The following is a 23,823-nucleotide window of genomic DNA, read 5'->3' on the forward strand; positions in this document are numbered from 1 at the left end:
CAAAAATAAAAATTAGAAGGAACATGCAAAATACAATGCGGAAAACACAATAATTTATTTTAACCATGCTTTCTTTACAAAACTCCCCTTATGATGTCTATTTATCATTGTTTGATAGTGTTTATTTTAGTTATATAAAGAAAGTATAATTTTATTGGTCAATATCACTGAATCTCCAAGAGTTTGTTTTTTTTACAAATATATTTTCAGTAGACATAATGTCTACACGCACACATTCAATATAAAGGCTCAGTAAATTTTGGTCCATCAAGCTTCCTAAGGTGTGGAGGAGTGACTCAAGCACTAGAGTGTTTGCTTGGCAAATGTGAGGCTCTGAGTTCAAACTCTCATGGTATTAAACAAATAAACAAACAACAACTCTGTCCTTGTCTTAAAAATTAGCTAGTTTATAGATAGTATTCTCAATGTACTACATAACTTTAGATAGGTAAATATAATAGATGTCTTAAAAAATGGAAGTTTTATGTTACTGCATCATAAATACTACTTTTGACATGTCTTTACAGAACATTCATTACAGTCCATATTGTGAATACATACAAATGAAGTAAAACATTTACTTTTGATGGAGCTATAATAAAAAAATGGAACCAGAGCAACTGTAAATAAACATAGGTATAGCAAGCAGACATGAAAGAATTGATAGATACTGAATCATACATAATAAATCACTAAAGAGGTAAGTAATGGGTTTATTCAGATATCCTTTCTTTCATATATGCATTCAGCAACATTGTTTTATACACGTTATATTAATGGCACAGTTGAACACAGAAAAATAGAAATGACAAATTTTCCCCTCTGATAAAGGTAAGATCTAGTAAGAACAATAAAGTTGATAAACATAAATATAATAAATGAAATGTCTTTCAAAACAAAACACTAGCTTTGCAAAAAATTAGTAAACTAGTAAAGTACAAGAAAATGTGTATGTGTGTGTGTCTGAGAAAGAGAGAGAGACAGAGACAGAGACAGAAACAGAGAAGAAAGAAAGAGATGAGGCTTAGCTTATTGGAAAATTGTCATTTTATTTGGTTCTGGACTGACAAAATTTGAGAATGTAATATGAGGATGCAAAAGAAAAAATGCAGGAATAATAGAAAATGCTTGAAAAATAGTGTTCAAAAGTATTAGGGCTAGGGGAGTGGCTCAAGTAGTAGATCACCTGCCTAGCAAGTATGAGGTCCTGAGTTCAAACCCCAGTAATGCCAAAAAAATAAAAATCTGCTAGGACTAGAGCATTTCATATTCAAAAAATTTCTTAGTCTTTGTTCCCATTTCCTGCATGAGGAACAGGAAATGTTTTTCTCTCTCTCTCCCCCACCTCACACCTTGCCTTTACTTCATTCTGTTTAACTAAGCAAATCCTTGCTAAAACTTCAAGCTGCTTCTATAGCCAAACATTTGTGTTTGTCAAACAATAACAAATCCATTTGTTAGTTAAAAAATAAAATGAATAATAATGATTGCATCTTCTACATAGACTATAGACAGCATAGGTAGATTATTACTCCAATTCTAATCATCCAGGAAAGTCTAATAATGTAGAAAAGTATATAGCTTTTCATTTTTTATTTTCATTTTTTTTTCTTTATTGTTGTGCTAGGTGGGGAGTACATTGTGGCATTTACAAAAGTTCTTACAGTGTATCAGATATATCATACTTGAATTCACCCCCTGCACCTATGATATAGCTTTTAGAAACACATCAGTTGAAGATACAACAAAACCTATGTAAACTAAATTCTAGCAAGTAACAAATACTTCATAGGAGACAGGAGATACCCTTATTCCTGATAGAGCTTCAGAAGGAAGTGGTAAATGACATATTTTGATTATATAAATAAACTAGTCATGTCTTTCATAAAATGTAATGATGAGTTGGGTCTGCATGTATGTGGTCTGGTGGGACAGAATTCATTTCTGAGAAAACCCAGAGGTAGAGTGAATATCCACTTACCCATCTACTCTTTCCCAAAGGACTTCACCCAAAATATGGTTATTAGACCAAAAATGGGAGCACATGAGAAGGCATGAGTACTTCAGATTTTGTGACCAAAAACTGAAAAGTGGAGACCTCAGAGAAATCTCTCCTAAATATTATAGGCTTTTAGCTTTCTAAGGCAGTAGATAGGGCAGGAAAGTTTAGAGAAATTTCTATGAGGCATTCTAAGTACTCACAGAGAGATGAAACAGTCAGCATAATTAGGCACAGGATGATAAAATGTGAACAGACATTTCCTGAAGTCAGAAAAAGAAAACAAGAATAGAGAAGAAAGAGAGCTCACTGTGTTCCAAAATTTTCAGTTCAGTTGCAACAAGAAAGTCACATCACAAATGTATATTCTTATTATAAATGGAAATTTTCATTTTTATATTTCTTAATCTCTAGTATCTTCTCTTCCCTTTCTAAACAATTCAATTATAATGCTCTAGATATGACCAAGTCAGGTGTACAGAAAAGTCACTACAACTTGGATCTAGGTATTGAGGTCCAAGGGTAATTAGAAGAATGTCCACATGGAAGTGATAACCTGACGATCTAGAAGTGAAGCAGGCTGTGGAGGGCTGCTCAGTAAAGTGAATTTGAGGCTGACATAAGACAGGAAAACATCTGTATAAAAAGAAATCCTTTAGATTGTTCAGAATGAGGAACAAAATTGCCCAATCCAAACCAGACGATTTACTACATCCTGAGAATAAAATTTAACCTGGGAGTTTCATCTTTAAAGCAAAGTATAATCTCATGTCTCATTGATGAAAGTGTAAGAATTATTAGTAACTACATAAATAACACCACAACTAGCCAACAAATAGCTAGATAAATGCATTAGCTATCACTACTTGTGTCCCTGACTGACTAATTTGCATTCCATCTAAGGCACAGGTGGTCAAGTCTTAGTGATAGTTTCTGTCCTTCTTTCTTTGACTGAAACAGTTCTCCAATTGTTTTCATAAACAATATGTCAATAATTTCCTTGGGTAGAGTGCCTGAGTAATTAAGTGTGTTTTATTTTAGAGCTTACAATTGAGTCAGAATGCCAAGCCTTAGTGGTTTATAGTTTATGTTTCTGTGTACACAAAAGAAAGCCTCAAATTCCTCTTTCTAAGATAAATGAGATATTGCTCCAAGGTTAATAAGGCTATGTATCCTGATTATAAAGGTCCTAGTGTAGTTACAGGACAATCCAGGAAAAAAGGGAATTTTTTTATTATGCAATGTTTAATCAAAGGCTTTACATATGCAAAATAATTTATCCATTATCCTATGAAATCTCTTGAGTTCAAATTTAAGATTACTGGCAATCTGATCAATAGATTGAAATGATTTTTTTTTCCTCCTGAGAGAGGAAACCAATAATGTCAGAGGTTAATTTAATTGAGGTCATTTGTTCATGGAGATGCAAGTCAAAACACTTTTGACTCTGATTTCTTACAATTTTGTTTGGTGAAATTGCAGTTGCCCAGATTTTTTATGGAGCTATATAGCTATGGATAGCATATCCAAAAGTTAGAAAGATTAACAGCAGAAGCTATTCTTTGAGATAATCTAACATGGCATTAGGATGCTTGTTTTCTCAGCTGATGATTGTAGTAAAGATGGAAGAAAAGATTAAAAGTGTCATTATGAATGAACAAAAATTGGAATCTATAGAAAGTGAAAAGAATTAACTAAAGGCAAGTAGATAGCAAACAAAATGGAAACTTATGCAAGGATCTTGAAAGCTCCTCACTATCCAAGTTTATCATCTTGTTGCAGTGGACTTCAATCAGTTATCTACTTCCAAAGATTGGCTGCTTCTAGAGGATTTCTGTGAATCCTCAATTTGAAGTCACTGTTGGGGATGGGCCTTTAACTGGAATTTTGAATTACTTCTTTGGTTTTAAAATATAAACACAAGGATTTGTTTCCAAAATGCTCGCTGTTACAACTATTATTAATACCTGGTAAGTTCACTTCCAATGAGATTTAAGAGCAATTTTTCCTTGATATTTATTGCGATAAATAAATAGAAAAAACATCTCCTTACTGAAGATTATGATGACCTATCTATGAAGATGTTGTGGGAAGGCAACCTGTTGATGATATGACTGGGATAAGTACACATGTCACTAGCAGCATTATGCCATGTTGGTACGCAACAGGGTAGTTTAATACTGGACTTGAAATCCTTAATTATACAGGCCTTCCACAAACAGTTCATAGAGAAATAAATGACTATTTCTGAGAGAGATAGTAGGCCATCACTGCTTTTTGTATGCTCAAGACTAGCCACAAAAATTAGCAGCTTTATAACAATGTTAAACTGTAGTATTTCACTAAAGAAATGTTTCCCTCTATTCTGAAATAGATGAAAATATACTTAATCTCTTAGAGATCTGAAGCTAGATGAAACCCATCTGAAGTGTTCAAGGGCTTTTCATGCTTTGCTTCCTCATCTTTACAATTTTCCAGGATTATGCAGTTGACAATTAACACATGGCATTATAATAACTTCAACTGCCTTTTAAGAAAGTTTCTCCACCAATATTCTTTTAGCAAAAAATCAATTTATTTCCAACATAATGAGTACTTTAATGAAAAAAATTTAGGTAGCATCTATTTGAAATCATCTGTAGGGTCATTTTGCAAGTCCCAGAGATTATGGGAATGGAAGGCAAAATCAGATCTTTTTTATATTTACCCTACTTATTTGTTTTCATAGTGACTCAAAATGTGACCCAAGCTGGCCTCAAACTTGAAGTCTTCTTACCTTGGCCTCCCCAGTGCTGGGATTAAAAAAAGTATGACACTGTACCCAGCTCCATTCATCCTTTCTGATTGATGTCCTTATTTGAATTTCCTAGAAATGCCCTTATTCAATCTCTCTACATGTTTTTCCTTTGTGGAGAAATATTGGCTAAGATTGTTTGCTTGATCTAATGATATTCTATAGCATTTCCTTTGTCTTTTACATAAACCTCAACCTTGATCACAGCCACTTTTATAGGAAATAGGAGCTTTTCTAAAATTCTCTCAATGTGTTACTTTTTTGATAGGCTCTCCACACACTCCACTGTGTTTCTAAAATATTCCTAAACTCCTTTACTGTTCCTAAATTTGGCCTTCTATCCATATGTGTGTTTATTTTCTGGATCTTTAGCCTGTTGACAAATTCTAGTAAATACAATATATTCTTCCATCTAAGCTGATTTGTTTCAGGTAGAGTACAATATTCTAAAGACTATCTTAGATTACTGATAGCAAATCCTTAATTAACTTTCAGCTTCACTTTTAGGTTTTGATCCTAAAAGTACAACTAACAATATATAAATAACTTTAGTTTGGGATCCTCAAAAGGTGTCTGTTAAATCTGATGGGGTACAGAAAGTTCCCTAACTGAGATCAGACCATTGTGAAGTTTCTTTTCTTCTGCAGCGACAGAAGAGAAATTGGTAGGTCTTACAGTAGCTCTCTATTGAGCACAGGGCAGGGGTTAAGCACTTTGAAACATTGTTAAATGTACTAAGTATTATTAAATGCCTTGAGAATGTTAGTTTTATGTTGCATTTTCTTTAAGTCATTATTATAATCACCTTATAATATCTTTGTTTCCGAGAATGAGAGAAATAACTGAGAGTGGACTATTCAGGTTTTTGAATGGCAGCAGATAGACTTTTCCTTTATACCTAGCAGCCTGGAGCAGAGAACTGTCACCAGAACAGCTCTTTCTCTGGAACTGACAGGATTGCCCTCAGGACTGTCCCATTGTTTTGGTAACTTATGATTACCCTGAGAACACTCCAGGTCTAAGTACAACTAAAGTCACAACTCCTGCTCTAGGAGGCCTTGCTCAAGTCACAACCACTCCAGATAGACAACCTGCATGGGCCTTGAAAGACAGCATTCTACATAAAAGAAATCTCTGTGAACTTCAACTCATCCTACAGCTATTTTCACTCAAAATGGGAGGAGAATTTCCGTAGTAACTCAGCACAAGGACAGTGATTGTGGAACAGGAAACTGTGCTGTGGTTAGTGCAAATTCAATACTTCATTTGCATTCAACACCCATGCCACACACTCCATTCTGGCTTTATAATCAGACTGTTCTACTTACTTTTCAAATCAGCTGAGTGATACCCTCCTTCATTGTCCCTGGTATTACTACATTAGGCTCAATAAAAGACTTGTTCTGCATGGGTTTTTTTCTAACCTATTTGTTTTTTTTATCACTAGTATAGTGAGCTGAGCTGGGAACATGAAGAGGAGTGGCAGCCGAGTGGCTAGAAGGGGAGTGGAAGTTGTAGAGAAGCAAAAGGGCAATTTGTGGATAGAGAAGACAAAAGGCAGAACATAAAGGGTGAGAGACTGCAGGCAGTGGGAACTGCCAAGCTTTGAAGCCCAAGGGTCCCAATACACAAGACAACAATGTTATAACACTTGTTGGTGCTGTCTGCTACAACTGCTGCAGTCACTACTGTTTAAAAGTGAGGATTTCATTAGCTGCCTAATTCTGGGCCACTGGCAATCAGAACATAGAGAAGAAGGCCTCTAAACTGAGCACCTAGAGTTATAAGACTTTGGCTTCTAAGGCTTAACACTTTAAGTCTCAGAGTTTGACAGTGCAGTCTACAAGTCTTCCTTCAGCCCTCAAGGGCCCAGAACTACCAATGCTAGAAAAACTATTTCTTGCCTACTTATGATTTCCATTCAAGTAGAACAAAAGGACTCTAGCCTGCTCATTGGTAATAGAAGCAGTCGTGCTTGTATCTCATAGGAACTAGTAACTATATTTATGTTTAGTTCACCTTGAGGGTTTAAGGGTAAAGTAAGATATTATAAGATATTGGTTGCTTTTTCCTTCCTTGGAGCATCATCACAGGTCTGAACTGAGGAAATTTCTAGTATCTTAGTTTTTTTAATTTGTAAGATAGGATTGATTATCTAACTTCCAGTGCTGCTTACAGTAACTACCTGTCTTCTTGTCAATAGATAGTGGTGAAGTAGGTCATCTAGATATTTGGCTGAGAAGATCATTGTTTGGGTACTATACTGTTTTTGTTTGCAAAGCCTTTAAAAACATTCTGCCAGTTATTATTGTTTAGGTAACAGGTTGTTCTTATTTCTAACTTCTGATTTCAATTAAATCTACAATTCAGTTTTAGTTTCATTGATAAAAAGAGATGAAAGGGCTAATGTAAATTTCCAAGTGATGTCAAAAGTTATTTTTATTCTGTCCTGAAATTTTCTAAAAGTATACCATTTCCCTATTTTCATGATTGAATTATAGTTAAATTGATTTTGTTGAAAAGGTTTTGGTCATGGTTTTAAGGTATTATTCCGTTAATTTTCAGGGTCTTTGTTTAAACTTAGACTAATGATAGAAAGGAGGTCTTTGTAATTGCCTTTCTGGGTCAGTCCAATCCTTTTTTGACATCTATAATTTAGCATCAGATGTTCCAAACAGCATGTGTCCAAGTTGATATATATCAAGAAACCCTAGATTCTAAGCTCCCAGAACAATTTAAAAAATCTTCTATGAAAAGGGATGGTCTTGTCTGTATTTGGAGAAATTCTTTCAGCTTGACTTCCAGGTTTAAAGGTTATGGTTGCCTGTGTACCTGGTCTTGGGAGAATGGATTCTTGGGGGCAGATGACATTTTTTGAGTCTGAAGGAAAGGAGTTTTTGAGGAATAGTAGGGTTGTTTTGACAAAAAGAAGGGGCAGAAATAAGAGAGAGGTAGAAAAAAAGAGATCAGAAACATAATTAAGTAGAGGGCAGACAACCTATATGACATCAATTGTAGCCAAAGTGGAGGAAGATTTAATGGGAAGATGTCTATTTTGTGATTCTGATTGTATCAAATTGCCTTTTTGTTGCATAAAGAATGCTTTTTAGTAGGCAGTTTTGAATCAGAATTATATTTGGAGGCCACTACATACCTATAAAATAAATGCTTTCCTTCTTAAAGGAAACTTTCAGATGAATAATTTTATTCAAGTCAAATGCGCCCAGGGGTGGCCATTGAAGTGAAGTTATGTCATTTCGACAAAATTAGTTTTATAACAGTAGTGCACCTCCTAGAAGAGGTGATTTAGAATTAGAATTAGATTATCCTATGAGAGTGAGCAACAGCCAAGTAAAACCTTAGCTTAGACTGTTTTTGTCTGGGTCTCCAACCACACAATTGTTCACCCTCCAGTCTAATCTAACAATCTGAAATTAACTCACAAAGAGTGACCCACCTATTTTTACCCTGACTGTGATATTCAAAATAAAGACTCCCCAAAGATATCTGTATACTAATCTCTAGAACCTGTGAGCACATTGCCTCATAGGGCAAAAAGACCTTTTCAAATGTTATTATGTTCATGATCTGAATATGGGGAGATTATTTTCAATTATCCAATATGGCACAGCATAATTATGAAGGACCTTACAAAATTGAAAAAGAAGAGGGTCATAAAAAGCAACTTGAAGTGTTATGCTGTTTCCCTTAAAGATGATGAAGTTCACCACAAACTAAGGGATTCAGTTGAAAGAAACAAACGTGTAAGAAAGAAAAAAATGGCTAGGTGTGGTGGCTTGAGCCTGTAATTCTAATTAATTGGGAGGTAGAAATAGGAAGTATCGTGGCTCAGGGCCAGACTAGGAAAAAAGTTCGTGAGAACTCACCTCTGATCTCATGAAGGTGTGCATCTGTCATTCCATCTACATGACAAAGCACACATGGGGGATTGTGGTACATCTTGTCCTGGGCATACAGCAAGACCCCATCTCAAAAATAACTAACACAAAAAGAGCCGGTGGAGTGGCTCAAGTGATACAGCAAATACATGAAAGCACAAGGCCCTGAGTTCAAACACCAGTATTGCCAAAATAAAGAATAAATAAATCACTTTTCTCTCGTATATCCAGAAAGAACACAATCCTGTTGACACCTTGGTTTTGATAGAGTGAAACACCTTTTGGACTTTTGACCACAAAACTGCAAGATAAATTGAGCAGCCAAATTTGTGAATATTCTGTTAGCAGCAGAATTTATATAGTGACTCACAATGAGGTGTGAGTCAAATTGATGCTGCTCTGGGGAGAAAGAAAACTCTCTGGTCTGTAAATCCAGATTAGACAACAGGTCTGCATTCTACATTATGATTCCCTTCTTATAACAAACACTATCATTAGACAACTCAATACAATATAGGAGCACGAAAAAAAGCAAAAAAGAATAAAAGAAATGCTTTCGTACCTACAGGTATGTCAAAATAATTTAAAAAATAATAATAGGTAGGAGCCACTAACAAAAACAGAGCCTCAAATTGAGCTAAGACACACAATGAAAAAAAAAAAAAAACAGAAATCTTAAAACCTGGCTTTGTCTTACAACATTAATGCCAACTCTTTCAACTTACAAGGCACAATGGATTTTGGTTACTAAACCTGATCAGAGGTTGGAATGTATAGTAATGAACAGAGCACAGTGTGAAACAATGCAGTCACTAGGGAAGCTGTAGAATTATAAAGTCCACCCAAGTAAGAAGAGGCAGATGTTATTTATTCAGAAGCAAAGGACTTCGTTATAGTAATAATGGGTAGGCTATAGTTATGTTCCTATTGGAAGTTGTTGGCATAAGGAAGAGGTGGACCAACTGAAATCAGGGCCCTTGTATGACTGATTTATTCTGAGTTATAAGCAGAACAGAGATAAAAATAGGAAAACTGGCAGCCATTTACCAAGACCTCACCTTTCTGGACCAACGGCTATAGAATATGGAATTTGGCTTCCTGACTACTCATTTGAATATTTAGTTGCTCAAAGGGTACTCTGTTCTGATGAAGGCATCAGAACATGCCTTCAGAACATCAGTGGGCATGACACTAGACATTCAGCAGAATTAGGAAGGTGTGAGTACTGGAGGACAACTCAGAATAAGGTATCAGTGCCTGGGTAGTGTGAGGAGTGCTTCTGTGCAAGAGACAATCCCAGCCTGAAATGTCAGAATTCTTGCAGAAGGGGCATAGCCACAATGGAAGATTGGAAATACACAGAGAAAGTGGTCAAATACGTAATGACCAAGAGATAGGCACTTGGATTTTTCTCCATCACAAAAGGTACAAGGAAATCTGATGGTTACCTTTATGTGTTTACTTTGGCCAGACTAATTGTCTGGATGAACACTAGTCTGGATGTTGCTGTGAAGGCATTTTGTAGATATGGTTAACATTTAACACAAATTTGCTTTAAATAAAGGAGAAAACTTTCAAATGTGGGGGTGAAAAACTTTAATGGTTAAGCCTAAGTGGCTTAAACAACAGAAATTTATTTTCTCATACTTTGTGAGGGAAGAGAAGTCCAAGGTGCCATTGGTATTGTCTTCTGAAAAGGCTTCTTCCTGACTTGTCCATGGCCACCTTCTCTCTATACCTGACATGACCTTTCCCACACGCACATTTACTCCTAGTAGTTCTTTCCATACAAGAATCACTCCTGTTGGATTAATCTTTTACTCTTGCGACCTCATTTCACCATAATTACCCCTAAAGATCCTTGCTCCAAATATTGTCAGTTCTGAGTTTGGAATTTGAAGTATGAATTCTGAGAGGAAAATGTTTACACTGTAACATTTATAGAGATAAATTAAAATTAATTTATGGATTTTGATACTTGTATTATTGTTATATAGAACAATTTTTTTGTATAGAAATTATAATTTCAAACATATCAGTGGTGAGGAGATATCATGTTGACAAACTATTTTCTGGTAGCTGAGGTAAAAAAGTCCTTTGACTACATTTAGATAGTTCTATGAGTTTGATAGGCTTCCATATTAAAATAAAATAAAAGAAAATCCTAGTCATGAAAAGCAGTGAGGTAAACCCAAATTAAGGGACAGTCTACAAAACAACGAGCCTCTTCATTTAATAAAAATAAATGTCATGAAGGACATTGATACTAAATTAAGTGTACAACCTTAATTAGACAAAAGGAGGGTACTGCAAAACTGAGCATAATTTCAATATGGACAATGGTTTTTAACAACATGAAATTTGCTTTATCTCTGGTATTCATGATAGTGACTTTGTTGAAGAAATATTTAATATGATACTGCCTAATGTCTATAATTTAATTCCCAATTTGCTTAAAAAACCACATAGGTAAAGTATAGGTAAAATAGAGGAGGAATGTGAAGTTAGGTAAAAGAAAGCTATTTCAAGCATTTTTGAAACTTTAATGAAACTCTGATATTTTTTCAAATTAAAAGTATAATTAAAAATAATAACCCAATAAAAAATAGAAGTTATAGGCAATTTCCTACTCACAACAGCAATGTAAGAACAAATTTAATAAGAAAATTTCAGGGCCTGTATGAATAGAGCTTAAAAAAGGCTTTACTGGGAGAGATAATAGTTTGCAAAAAGCAGAGAAAGTGTTAGGTCACAATAGTAGTCACCAAAAATATGAAAATGGAAGTACAATTGCCTGCCTTCTTTGTCAATGAATTTGAAACATAAATCACAAAATAATATTAATAGGTACACTAAGCTTATAGAGAAATGAGATCTCGTGTTCTACAAAAGGAATTTTATACATTGGTTTAATCATTCCTTCCAGCAAGTGTATAATAAAACTAAATGCATGGTATCAAAATCCTTCCCTATTTTCAAATCCTTTGAAAATCCACTTACTTGGGATAGGTTGAACTGAGAAGATACTTTTATGGGAGACTGCAGGCAGGTAGAAAAAAAGACACTAGAGTATTTCTACCCTTATCTCTGCCTGGAAATCTCTGTCTTCAAATCCCCATGTGCTGTCCACGCTGTGACTCCAGCTAACACCCAGCAGCCAGCCCCAATTCTTGGGTAGCAATACTACTATCTCCTTTTCTGTCCATTAAACAAAAATGAGGATAGCACTTTGTTTTGTTAATCCCTGATTTCCCTCACTGCCCCATTTATCTTTCAAACAGGTTCTTAGAGGTAAATTTGTAACTAGTTTTTTTTTAATTTCTCTATTGAACCACTGAGTATAGATTTTGCTTTACTGATGAGATCTGATAAATCCTACCTATAGGGTTGTATTCTAAAGACATATTACACTAAATATATGGGTTCAAGATTCATATATCTTGATAAACAAAATGTAGAAAGAATACAAATATTTAAAAGTAGCTTACTGGCTTTATGTATGTGAAGCATAATTCACTTATAGTTGGCAATGCAAGGTAACTACTAAAATTTTGTTTTCAAGATCTTATGCTTTCTTAAGTTATTTTTTAGTCTGTAAAATTTTAAATGCATCCAAATTTTGTAAATCCTGAAATGAACAGTACAATTCACTTATTAATCATTTATTTCCTAATTTGTGGGATTTCAGATTACCATGAATTAACTATTTATATCTCCAATGTTTTACAAGAATAGGTTTAAATTGGTATTATTAAACAATAGCAACTATTTTTTTAATGAAGGTAATGTTGTCAGAGAGCCCTTTGTACTATCAGTGTCAGTATTCTCTTAATAAGCTACACAATATTGCATTAAGGTAGATCCAATATAGAAAATATGGCAACACCAAATGTGTTATCTTTCATTCCTGACACATGAAATTGATATGTAAATGTGTTTTGATCTTTCCTCATTATTCATAGACTCTTATTTTGGAGCATTTGGAGCAATGATTCAGTGTTCACTAATTCAGCATTCGGGGGTACTTTATAGTACATGACTACTAGAAATAATGAGAATCAACTGCTCTGTGCTAATTTTGCCAAGTAGTTACTATTTCATTTCAAAATATATTATTGCAACATGTCATTTACTTATAATATTTTCTGAAACACTCTGCAGAGCTCTAAGATTTTATGGTGACCTCTCAGTCTCTGCATCATCTATACTTTCCTCATTTTCTTCATCCAACCCACATATTGAGTTCCATGAATAACCTTATTTTCTGCTAATAAAATAGAAAAGAAAAACCACATTTAAACTCATTTGAGAGTCAATATTGATGATGATACTTAAAATATTATCATTATTATTTTAATTATAGAAATTTGTAATTGGAGGACTGTTAGGACTAACATTAAAAATCCTATGTGCCAATTAATTATTACCATATATCAGAAAAAATAAGCCTTTAGTGTATTGATTTTTATTGATTTGCATAATTTCTTGAGAATTATTATATATTCATTCAATATTTTACAATAGTAATTAAGTCTTGAGCAAGAAAACTGCTGGTAGTAATGTAGAGAAAAATGATTACAATGACTTTTATTCAGGAAGGAGGGGCCTGGTAACTGCTTGGAGAGGAGAGAGGTGATTAAGGATGGAAAGTTATAAAGGTCATTCATAAATGGCTTCCATGCCAGAAAAATTGACATGTGAAGAAGAAGGAGCAAGGGATGGGGATAGCACGGACACTAGGAGATACAGCTAAAAAAAGAAGAATACCTGATCTTGGTGAGAAAGCACTTATGGTTCTGTTTTATCTGTTCAATTACTTGCTGTAATGCATAAAGTCAGAGAGATATTCATAAGGCATTTGGGAACAGAAATTGGAGGCACAGAGGGAAGACAATGATTAATATATATTTTGAGAAATGTTCCCAGTTTCGAGATACTAGTAATCTATATTGAGAAGTGTCAGTTAAGCTGTATAATTGGGCTAAAAATGCTTTAAGAGAGTAGATTTCATTCCAACAATGTAGAGATGTATAAGGGATGAGTAAATTACAAAAATGTTGAATGTCACATTTAGACTCCCCCTGAGCCAGAAAGAGAAAAGGTACAGTCTGGGCTTGAAGTGCTTCCTATGCCTGCTTCCTATTGCTGTACTAAAGTTTTTGCAGGGTAAACATATAACATAGGTTATCTTCCTTCAGCAAAGGAAAACAATGTGCTGATGCCATAAACAGAGGGTATATATTGGGAAGACTTTAATAAGAAGTTAAACTTGTATTCAGAAATCTTCTCTCTCTCTCTCTCTCTGTCTCATCTCTGTCTCCCTCTCTTTCTCAACAAATACCTAAGCCAATTTAGAGCAAACAAATAACCTGTATTAAACTTTAGTTAACATATATTTCAGGTTAAATTATACTTGTATGGCTATATAAGTAAACAATGTAAGTTCTGACCTCAAAAGCTTCTATCTAGTGAGAAGGCAGATGAAAAAATAGACTTTCAGTACAAACAACATGAAAACTTCCTCAGAGTATGTGGTGAGAAGCTCAAGGCTTATCTAACTATAGAACAGGAGGACTTGGGTGTGATTAGTTCTTAGCGCAAGTATGAACTCTGCTATTTGCGATTATTCAGAAATGATTTAAGCTCCACACACATGATTATTGTGTGCCTAGACACCATTAAATGGAAAATACATCTTGAAAGGAGTGTAAGTTACACACAAACACACATGCCACACATGCTCATCAGCAAAACTTGGTTGTAATCACATTGGCATAGAGAATGCAAGCGGCTTGACACCTGTGTTATAGTTTGTGGGAGCCATCACAGATGACTTGAATCTTTCTCAGATGAAAAGCTCTGTGAGAAGTCCAATAATTTCTCCATTTCTAAAGAAAATGTCCAAAAAGTATTAAAATGGAGTATGTACGACATTAGATTCAAATAATGAGCTGAACAAAGACATGGAAAGTGGCTATGAATTAATTGTGATGTAAGTAATGAGAAAGTGTTAGGAAAAATTTAAATTCTAATTCTTGGTCAAATTTTCATAGCTCAGAACACATTTTGTAAAGACCTGCCCATCATGCCATGACTTGAAACTGAGGAAGAAGCTGGCTCTCCTCATCACTCCTCAGGTTACTAAGGATTCTTTAAAACTGTGGGGTGGCAACTGCAACAAATGAATGCTCTTCATATTCCTGCGATCAACACAAGGCTTTTCTGCTGTGCGGAAGATGGCTCGATACACGAGCAGGGCTAAAGCAGAAAGTATAAACGGATAGATGCATATAAGCAGAATTAGGGACAAAACACAAAAAAGGGATGTGCACCTGATACAGCAATTTAAAATACCCCATTTTCTAATATTTGATTCCAATGTCCAAATTCATTATTCCCATCTTTAGAAGCCACATAAAAATAAGATAAACACTAGAAACTGAAGGTTTGCTGATGTTTTGCCCTAAAATATCATCTTCAAGAAACTGCTTTCAAGAGACTTTTGTGGCATTTCAAGTTAAGTTCTTATTTGGCAGTGCCGCTCTCTTCTCTACATTGTTCAGAAAAGAGTGGAGTTTAAGGAAATGGAATTTTTATACCCTTTTTATCCCCTTGGCTACTGATGCACTGATATTTTGGCACTCCCAGTAAGATCGCAGAGTTTTTCTGCAGTGCATTTTATTTTTAGAAAATTCCTTTAGTTCTATCTGCTTCTGTCATCTTCACCCAGGTGACAGACACACACACGCACACATTCACAGAGATAAAGTAGAGAAAATCCCATTTTAGATGTACTTTTAAGGAGTTGCACAGTTTTCTCGCTTAAACTAGGCAAACTGAGATGGAAGAATCTTGTCCACTATCTGTAAGGTACATAATCTGACACATTCATTTCATTATTGATGTATTCATAAATATACCATGTAAATTTTGCTCTTTTATTTAAATAACAGTGCCTCAAAAGAGCTTACTAGTAATAATTACTATTCTCATACACTTTCAGCTCCCAAGATATATACATTTTTATTTAATACTACCTCCTATGAATATGATTTTTGATGTAGTAACTGAATCTTATCCATGAAAGAATATCAATGAACTACATGTGAGCCTTAAATACACTTTTTAATGTCAAATTAGTTCAATAGCCCTGCAAAATATTCTTAGAACAAAGATTCTCTTAATAAATCTTATAGCTAGTTCAAAATTGTCTTTGAAAGCACCCTCCAAACACCCAAAAGAAAAGAACATAGAAGGAAAAGAGAGCAAATTTTAGCAACTAACTAAGTGTGTGCGGTTAACCCTTATTCCCACAATTCCAGAATAACAAAGTTCCGATTCCAGACTCATAGAAAGTATTCCAATGTGATTTGTTAGATCCATAAAGATGAATTAATGAAGATGTTGTACATAAGGAGAATTTATAAAGAACAGCCCTCTACTCCATCAACACTGAAGGCTCATATCTTTGAACAAGAGTGTTTGGGTATTGAGACAAGTTTTTCATTAATGAAGTAGTCCTTGTCTCTGTCCAGTAAATACCTGTATGAACAGCAAGCCAATGCCCATCACAAAATGTACTATAATTTGTCAATTCACATTTTTTCATCTGTTGTAAACTCCCCGCAAAAAGCAAAGAAATAACCCACAAGCTTCCTTTAGCTCTCCTGAGTTCCCATTACTTTTCGCTTTTAGACAGAACTTCCCTTATGAGGCTTGGATAAAGCCTACCCTATTAAGCATATTTGTTAAATGTGCATTTAAATATTATACAGTAAGACTTAGGAGATTCTTGTGACAGGAGAGATCAACATGACAAATTAAGCAAGTGTGCTGCATTTAAACCAAGTATGAATATATTTATATGTACATATGTGTACACATATATGCACCTTGGTTAATTTTTGTTTCCATTTGACCCAGACCCACAAAATTTGGCCATAGATATTAGTACAATCTACATACTTTTTATGTTTGTCATAAATATGAGAGCTAATTTTATTGTGTCAATTTTATTGGATCAGGGGAAACCCAAATGAAGCATTGTCTGTTTCAGACAGGATTTTTACTTGCAAGGGGAAATTGATGCTAGGTGATAAAGCATAGAAGTAAGTTTAAAACAATGTTGGGGGCTTAGAATAGCTTTGAGATGTTTTCTAGAATAGGTTAAAAAATAAGCATTTCAGAAACATTGTCCAGAAACACAGACAGATCTTAAGAAAAATCTCACTACCACAATGGTCACCACATATTCTCCACCTGTACTGCTACAGGAATTTTGACATTCCTTAAAATTTATAATACTAGGAGCACCCATGCCATTGCTGTTAGTTTTGGTTTCTAGTGAAATTAAAAGACAGACTCAATCTTTCTTTGTAATCCACAAGCTTCTACCAGCTCCGCTGTGGACAAGATCAATTCCCATGAAGGCTGGCACCTTTCCTAAGGTGCTCAAGTTTGAACTGAATTTTTACTAGGGTGAATCTGATTAGTGAAACCTGTGCCACATGCCTGAGACAAGGCTACAAAGAAGGCAATGTAAGAACATTTTGGGGTCTACTTAGAGGAGAAAATACTTATATGGTTGGATAATTCCCAAACATAAATTAGGGAGTTCCAAATTTGTTGAAAGGACAGGAAATATAATGGACTTTAGGTGTATTTATCAAAACCACTTAGTTATAATACATAAGTTTACGTGTCAGGTCAATATAACCAACCATAATAGCTCAATCAATACAACTACTAACACTAGTATTACTGCTAAGAATAATTTGCATATATATACATATATCTTTAAAATTAATATAGTTTACAATAATTAACTTTGTGGGGTTTACACACACACACACACACACACACACACACCAAACTCCAGGAGAAGGAATATAGAATCAAGACTGGAATTGAAATCTCATTTGTTTTGGCGCAGTAGTTCTCAAGAGTTGGACCGAATGTCCTTGTGGTATCCAACTAGATTTCAGGGAGCACTTGAATTGAAAATTATTTTCATAATAATACAGAATTTTCACTTACCTTTTTCCATGTGTTAATATTTAGATTTATGATGCAAAAAATGATTGTGCATAAAACTTTTGATTACTTCACACTAGTCAAGTATAAAACTAAACCATACTCCCAATCTTTATATTATTCACCTTCATATTTCCAGAGAGAGAGAGCAACAGCATCCTGTTATAGTTGCAATAAGAAAAATGATTAATTTAATAAACTGTGCTCTTTGCATATATATCTTGATGTTTTTCTTTAATATAATGGAAATTTTTCATGAAGTACTTCTTTGCCTATTTAAGCATGTTGATTAATAGTTGTACTGAATAAGTACTTTTTTGTGATTGTTGAATTATAAGCTGAATCAGCTGATTTTTTCCCTCAGAGAACAACACTTGATTACAAAGAATTGCTTGCAATCGTTCTCTTGTCATCTAGACTTGGATATTTGGCAGTTATTTCCTAGAAAATAAACAAATTAAATATATCACTCCAAGGAACACAATTAAAAATATTTGTTGTGATTGATAATATTGAAGTTTTTTTGTGAACTGAATTTTTAGAAAACATTTACCTATGACTCTGAATATGACTTCTTATATTTTTTGACAAGGTTACTAAATATATAAATTGATTATTTAAAAAAAAATTCTATACTTAAATGTGCCAATGTTTGGAAGATTTATATAAATCAGTGAACCAATATTTTCCAAGTGACATGTTTTGTATGGTACAAAATCATATGCTGATTGAACTAGTACACTTAAAAAGAAGATGGTGCAATGGATTTCAATGTTCCAGAGGATGAAAAGTTCACTTAAATAGTTTCTGTTAACATATCCTCAATTACATTTAATGAACTATAATTTGTAGTGCTTTGATGCACTATCACAAAAGAATATTCACTACCGCCTCGTACAATATGAACATCATGAACGTAAGTAAAAGCAGTATTCCTCAATCTTCACTTGTTCCAGGAAATGGCTGGCCTCAGAGAACTCTTCACTCTGAAGACAGTACAAGGTTTTCCTCTTCAGAAATCTCCCCAAATTGACCACCTGCCTACTTCTAGCCAAGAAAGAACCCCAAATTTTTCCTGAAGACCAGTTAGAAAGTCCCCAGTTCTAAAACTTCCCTCCAAATATTTAATATTGTAGCCAGTCTCACCCTGATTCAGGATCTACTGCTTTTCCTTTGTAATACACTCTTCTTTCAAATGCCTTTGAACTTGGGCTGGTAAAAAGGCTCAAGTGATTGAGTACCTGCCTGACAAGCGTGAAGGCCTGAGTTCAAATCCCAGAACCACCTCCTCCCCCGCAAAAAATTAAGCCAGGAGCTGTTAGCTCACACCTGTAATTCTAGCTACTTGGGAGGCTGAGATAACTCTTTAAGGCCAGCCCCAGGAAACAGTTTACAAAACCTCATCTCCAAAATAGCCTGAGGAAAAGGGACTAGAGGTGTGGCTCAAGAGGTAAAGCCTCTGCTTTGTAAAGGCAAAGCCCTGAGTTCACATATCAGTTCCATCAAAAATACATGTGTGACTGTCTGTCTGTTTGTTTCTGTGTGTATCTTTACACTCTGTTTAAAGAACATGGTACAGATGGGCTGCAAGCTCCTGAAAAAATAGCCTTTAATAATCTTGTCTTAAACTTGGTTCTATCTTTGACATTAAAAATCTCATCAGATTTCCAAATATGTTTTTAATGTTGATTTTCCAAATATGTTTTTTAATGTTTTTTAACATAGTAAGTGCACAATATTATATGAGAATTAATCTAACCTCTAATAAATCAGGTATTTAAGAGATTTATAAGAAACAAACAAATGAAAAACAGTAAATCCTGTCCTCCTTCCAGTTATGCTTGATATGAAAAGTGTATTTTTGTAGATATATGTTATTTAGGTTTGAATGTAATGAACTAATATTGCTATTTTAGATTAATGAATGTTTTAAATCACAATCTTAATTTCTAGGATGGTAATTATTTAAAAATCTAGGCATAAAACAAAATTATATGGGGTCCACCATAAATTTTAAGGGGACAAGTTTTCCTGAAAGAAAAATTTCTTGCAATTTTTCATTAAGGATCCTACCTTCTGTAAATATATGCAATTTCTTTGTAAAGGAGTCAAAGTCCACACATGCTAGAAATAACTGCATACCCATGTTTATTGTTGCACTGCTCACAATAGTTATGTTACGAAATGAAGCTAGTTCCCAATGGGTGGATGAATGGAAAAAGAAAATGTGGTATATGTACACAATGGGCTATTACTTGGCCATGAAGAAGAATGAAGCCATGTTGTCAAAGTGGAGATCACCATGTTAAGTTAAATAAGCCAGACTCAGAAAGACAAATATTGCATCTCTCTTTGATATGTAGGATTTAGATCTTTGAAAAGACATAAAAGTAGGTGGAGGATTATTTCTGAAAAAGAAGAGAACCAGTAAGGAGGGAATAAGAGAGAAGGTGAATATGATCAAAGAACATTATATATGTCTGAAAATGTCATAATCAAAATCATTATTTTGTCCAGTTAATACATATTAACTTCATAAAAACCATACAAAATATGAGTGCATAGGCATATGCAGTAAAAATGCTTAAAGAAAACACCTTAATTTTGTGTTTCTAGAAAATAATTCTATGCCCTATCTTAGATTCTCTAGAGAAACACAACCAATAGGATATTAGAAAGATATATAAATGTGTATAGATGATGACAGATATGTAGATGTATAGATAGATAGATATATAGAGGATGATAGATAAATGATTAGATAGATGATTATAGACAGATAGATAGATAATTAAAAGTAATTCATTATTGGAATTGAGTCATGTAATTATAGAGAGTAAGAAGTACCACAGTCTGCTGTTTGTTAGCTGGAGGGCCAGGGCTGATAATTCAATTTGAGTCACAGGCCCATGAAACAAGAGCACCAATGTCTAAGAGCAGGACAAGATAGATGTTGCAGATAAAGAAGACAGATCAATTTGCTGCCCTTAAACAAAATTATTTCCATCAGGTATACTCAGTCTCTGCCTGAACTGGGGAGTGACTTCTTCTTTACCAAGCCTACTTATTCAAATGTCAGCCTTCTGGAAACATACTCAAGGACAAACCGAGAATGATGTTTCCCAAGCAATCTGGGTATAGTCTAACCCAGTTCTGCTGACATATAAGATTAATCATCACAGAGTCAAATATATTCATTAATATTTTACATGTACTTAAATCATGGTGCTGATGATTCATATTGCAAGTAATAAAAATAGAAAAAAATGGGATTAAAATCAGTGGCTTAAACAAAAAAGTTATTTAGCCATTTCATATTTCAACAATTACTGAAACTTTTATTAACATTTTACTTTATTTCACAATTATATCCGAAGCTGTATGTTATGGAAATGTATTCCTTATTTACTTAATGACTGCATTTTTTATAATGGAACAATTAACAACCCACAATTTGTTAAGTCCTTGTTAGAATGAAGCCATCTGGTGCCAAATTTTATACACCAGGGTGAGAATTGAAACCTTATATGTTCCCCACAACTTGCTCAGTGTCATTTGCCAGTGAAATCTGATGAAAATATTTTGCTGCATTTAGCAATGCAGCTATTGTTTTAAGCAATTTCTTTTTGATATAATGCTTATTTTACTTCAGGCTATAGTCTTATTTTATTTATTTATTTATTTGTTTGTTTGTTTCAGGGACAATAATGAAATGTTTTTAAGAAACTTTATAAAGTATAATATACAAGATGCTTCCTACTTACCTATAAGTACCTGTAACATGATCTGATTTACAGAAACAACAGTGTTTTATAGAATGTTTTCAAGGCTTTCTTTTCTTTAAGTTAAAGAATATTTTCTAAAATATATGAAGTTACATGCTCAGTTTACCAAAAACAAAATAAGAAGCATTAAAACCCCCCAGATGTGCATACCATGTGATTAAGCATCCACAGAAGAGATACCCGAATCTTCCTCAATCTTTAGGTACATCATAAAGAACACATGTGACATTTGCCTCTTCCATTTCTATTCAAATTTTATCCTCCTGCCAACAGTTTTTACTTCCAGCTTATCATGTTGATCCAGTTACACATTCTTCAGTTGTCTCTGGATATCCATGGGTCTAGTACTTGGATCTTTCCAAGTGGAAATGATGTGAGGTTAGGAAATAGTAACTGCTGCAGCAGAGGAGTGCTTTCTTTCCATTAGTCATGATAAATGGGACAAACTTGCTTAAATTTCTGAAAAAGATGGTTTTAAAACTCAATTTCAAAAAAGTCCCCTTACCTTCAACACTTAAGAATAAGAACAAGAGACTGTTATATACAAGGTAATCTAGAAATGTAGTAAAACATTAAACAGCTAGCTTTTACTCTTTAAAGTGCAGTATTTTAAAAAGTAAAATAGAGTGTTTCTTCTGATCAACATATTATCTTTTTTATTACAAATCACCGTAATGTTGTAGAGTGTAACATAGAAGTTGAAATATACTAATATTCATCCAGTGCTAAACTATGTGTGGGAGGAGGAAAAGGAGAAGGGAAAAAAGGGGGCAGATACTCTATTTTTATTCAGAACAATGAAAGTGTTAAAGTACCTATTAAAACACATCTCTTGGTTGGGGCAGGGTGGCTTGTAGCTGTAATCTCAGCTCTGTGAGAACCAGAGATGGGGAAAAAATTTATCTCAAAGAACAAGCTGGGGATGGCAGCTCATACTTGTAATCTTAACTGTGCAGAAGGCATAGGTAAGAGTATTGCATTCTGAGGAAGACCCAGGAAAAAAGCAGGAGACAATATCTGAAAAATAACTAAAGAAAATGAGCTGGAGGCTTGGTTCAAGTGGTAGTACTCCTACTTAGCAAGAGGTAGGACCAGAATTTAATCCCCAGTACTGCCAAATCCTATTTCCTGTCTACCTTCCTAATTGGAAGAATGAGATGTAGAGATATCTTTGCCCCAGCATAGCAAATCTTACGTAAGAGAAGGAAGGACCCATTACACATCAACAGATGTCCACAGTTTCAACATGTGATCATGTGTGTTCTAAGGTAATGCCTCCACAGGTAGCAGACATATAGCCCTTTAGTCCTATGGCTAAAATGCACACATTGTGTCATTCTGGTTACTTAAACGGTTCCCTCTTCTTTGAACAGTCTTGGCCTACCACTTCCATCTTCAAAACTAGCATGGATATCAAATTTCTTACCTGCAACCATAAAAAAAGCAGCTGAACACAAAACAGGATCAAGGAGTAGGCAGAGGACTGAAATTCCTACAGAGTAATGCATTGTTTATTTAGTTCTGTTTGTGTTTGAGCAGAAGTATTGCATCTTGTCCTTCATTTGAAAACCTAACTATGTGTATTTGTTTTCTTATGCTGCTGTAAAAAATGTCTACACATTTATTGACTTACAATATCAAAAAATTTCTATCTTATCGTTCTTTAGATCACAAGTCTGTCAGTAGTCTCACTGGAGCGAAAGCAAAGTTACCTGCATTTCTTTCCATTTGCTTGCCTTTTCCAGCTTCTGGAGGCAAACCTCATTCCTTGACTCAGTTCCTTCCTCTGTGTCCAAAGTCAGATTGAGACCTTTTCCATAGGTAAGACTGCTTTTCACTAAGAAGGCTTCTTTCATTTCAAGGACCCATGCTATTTATTACATTAGTCCTTCAACTCAGTCCTTAATTTTATCAGATCTGCAGTCTGTTTTGTTGAGTAACATAAGTGTAGATTCTGAGGAGTAAGACTTGAATATCTTTGGAAGATCCTTATTCTGTTCACCATATTAGAAGAATGTTCCCTTATTTTTGTCTGAGAAAACAATTTTTTTATTACTTTATTTTCTCAAAGTATTTCCCTGTTTCACATTTTATTGTAAGGTCATTACCAAAAATAATCAAGCTGATTGGTTAATTTTTAAATACCTTCTTGTACAGTTAATTTAGCACTCAACTTTCATTTTCCTTTCTACGGAGTAATGAAACTTTAGACAATTAAGTTTGATGTGCATATTTTAAATTCAACAATATGCAATAATTCAACAATCTGCATTCTGCATACTAAAGATTACACGGCACAGGCACTCATATACT

The sequence above is a fragment of the Castor canadensis genome, chromosome 6 (genome assembly GCF_047511655.1).
Source record: "Castor canadensis chromosome 6, mCasCan1.hap1v2, whole genome shotgun sequence".
In the NCBI taxonomy this organism is placed as follows: Eukaryota; Metazoa; Chordata; class Mammalia; order Rodentia; family Castoridae; genus Castor; species Castor canadensis.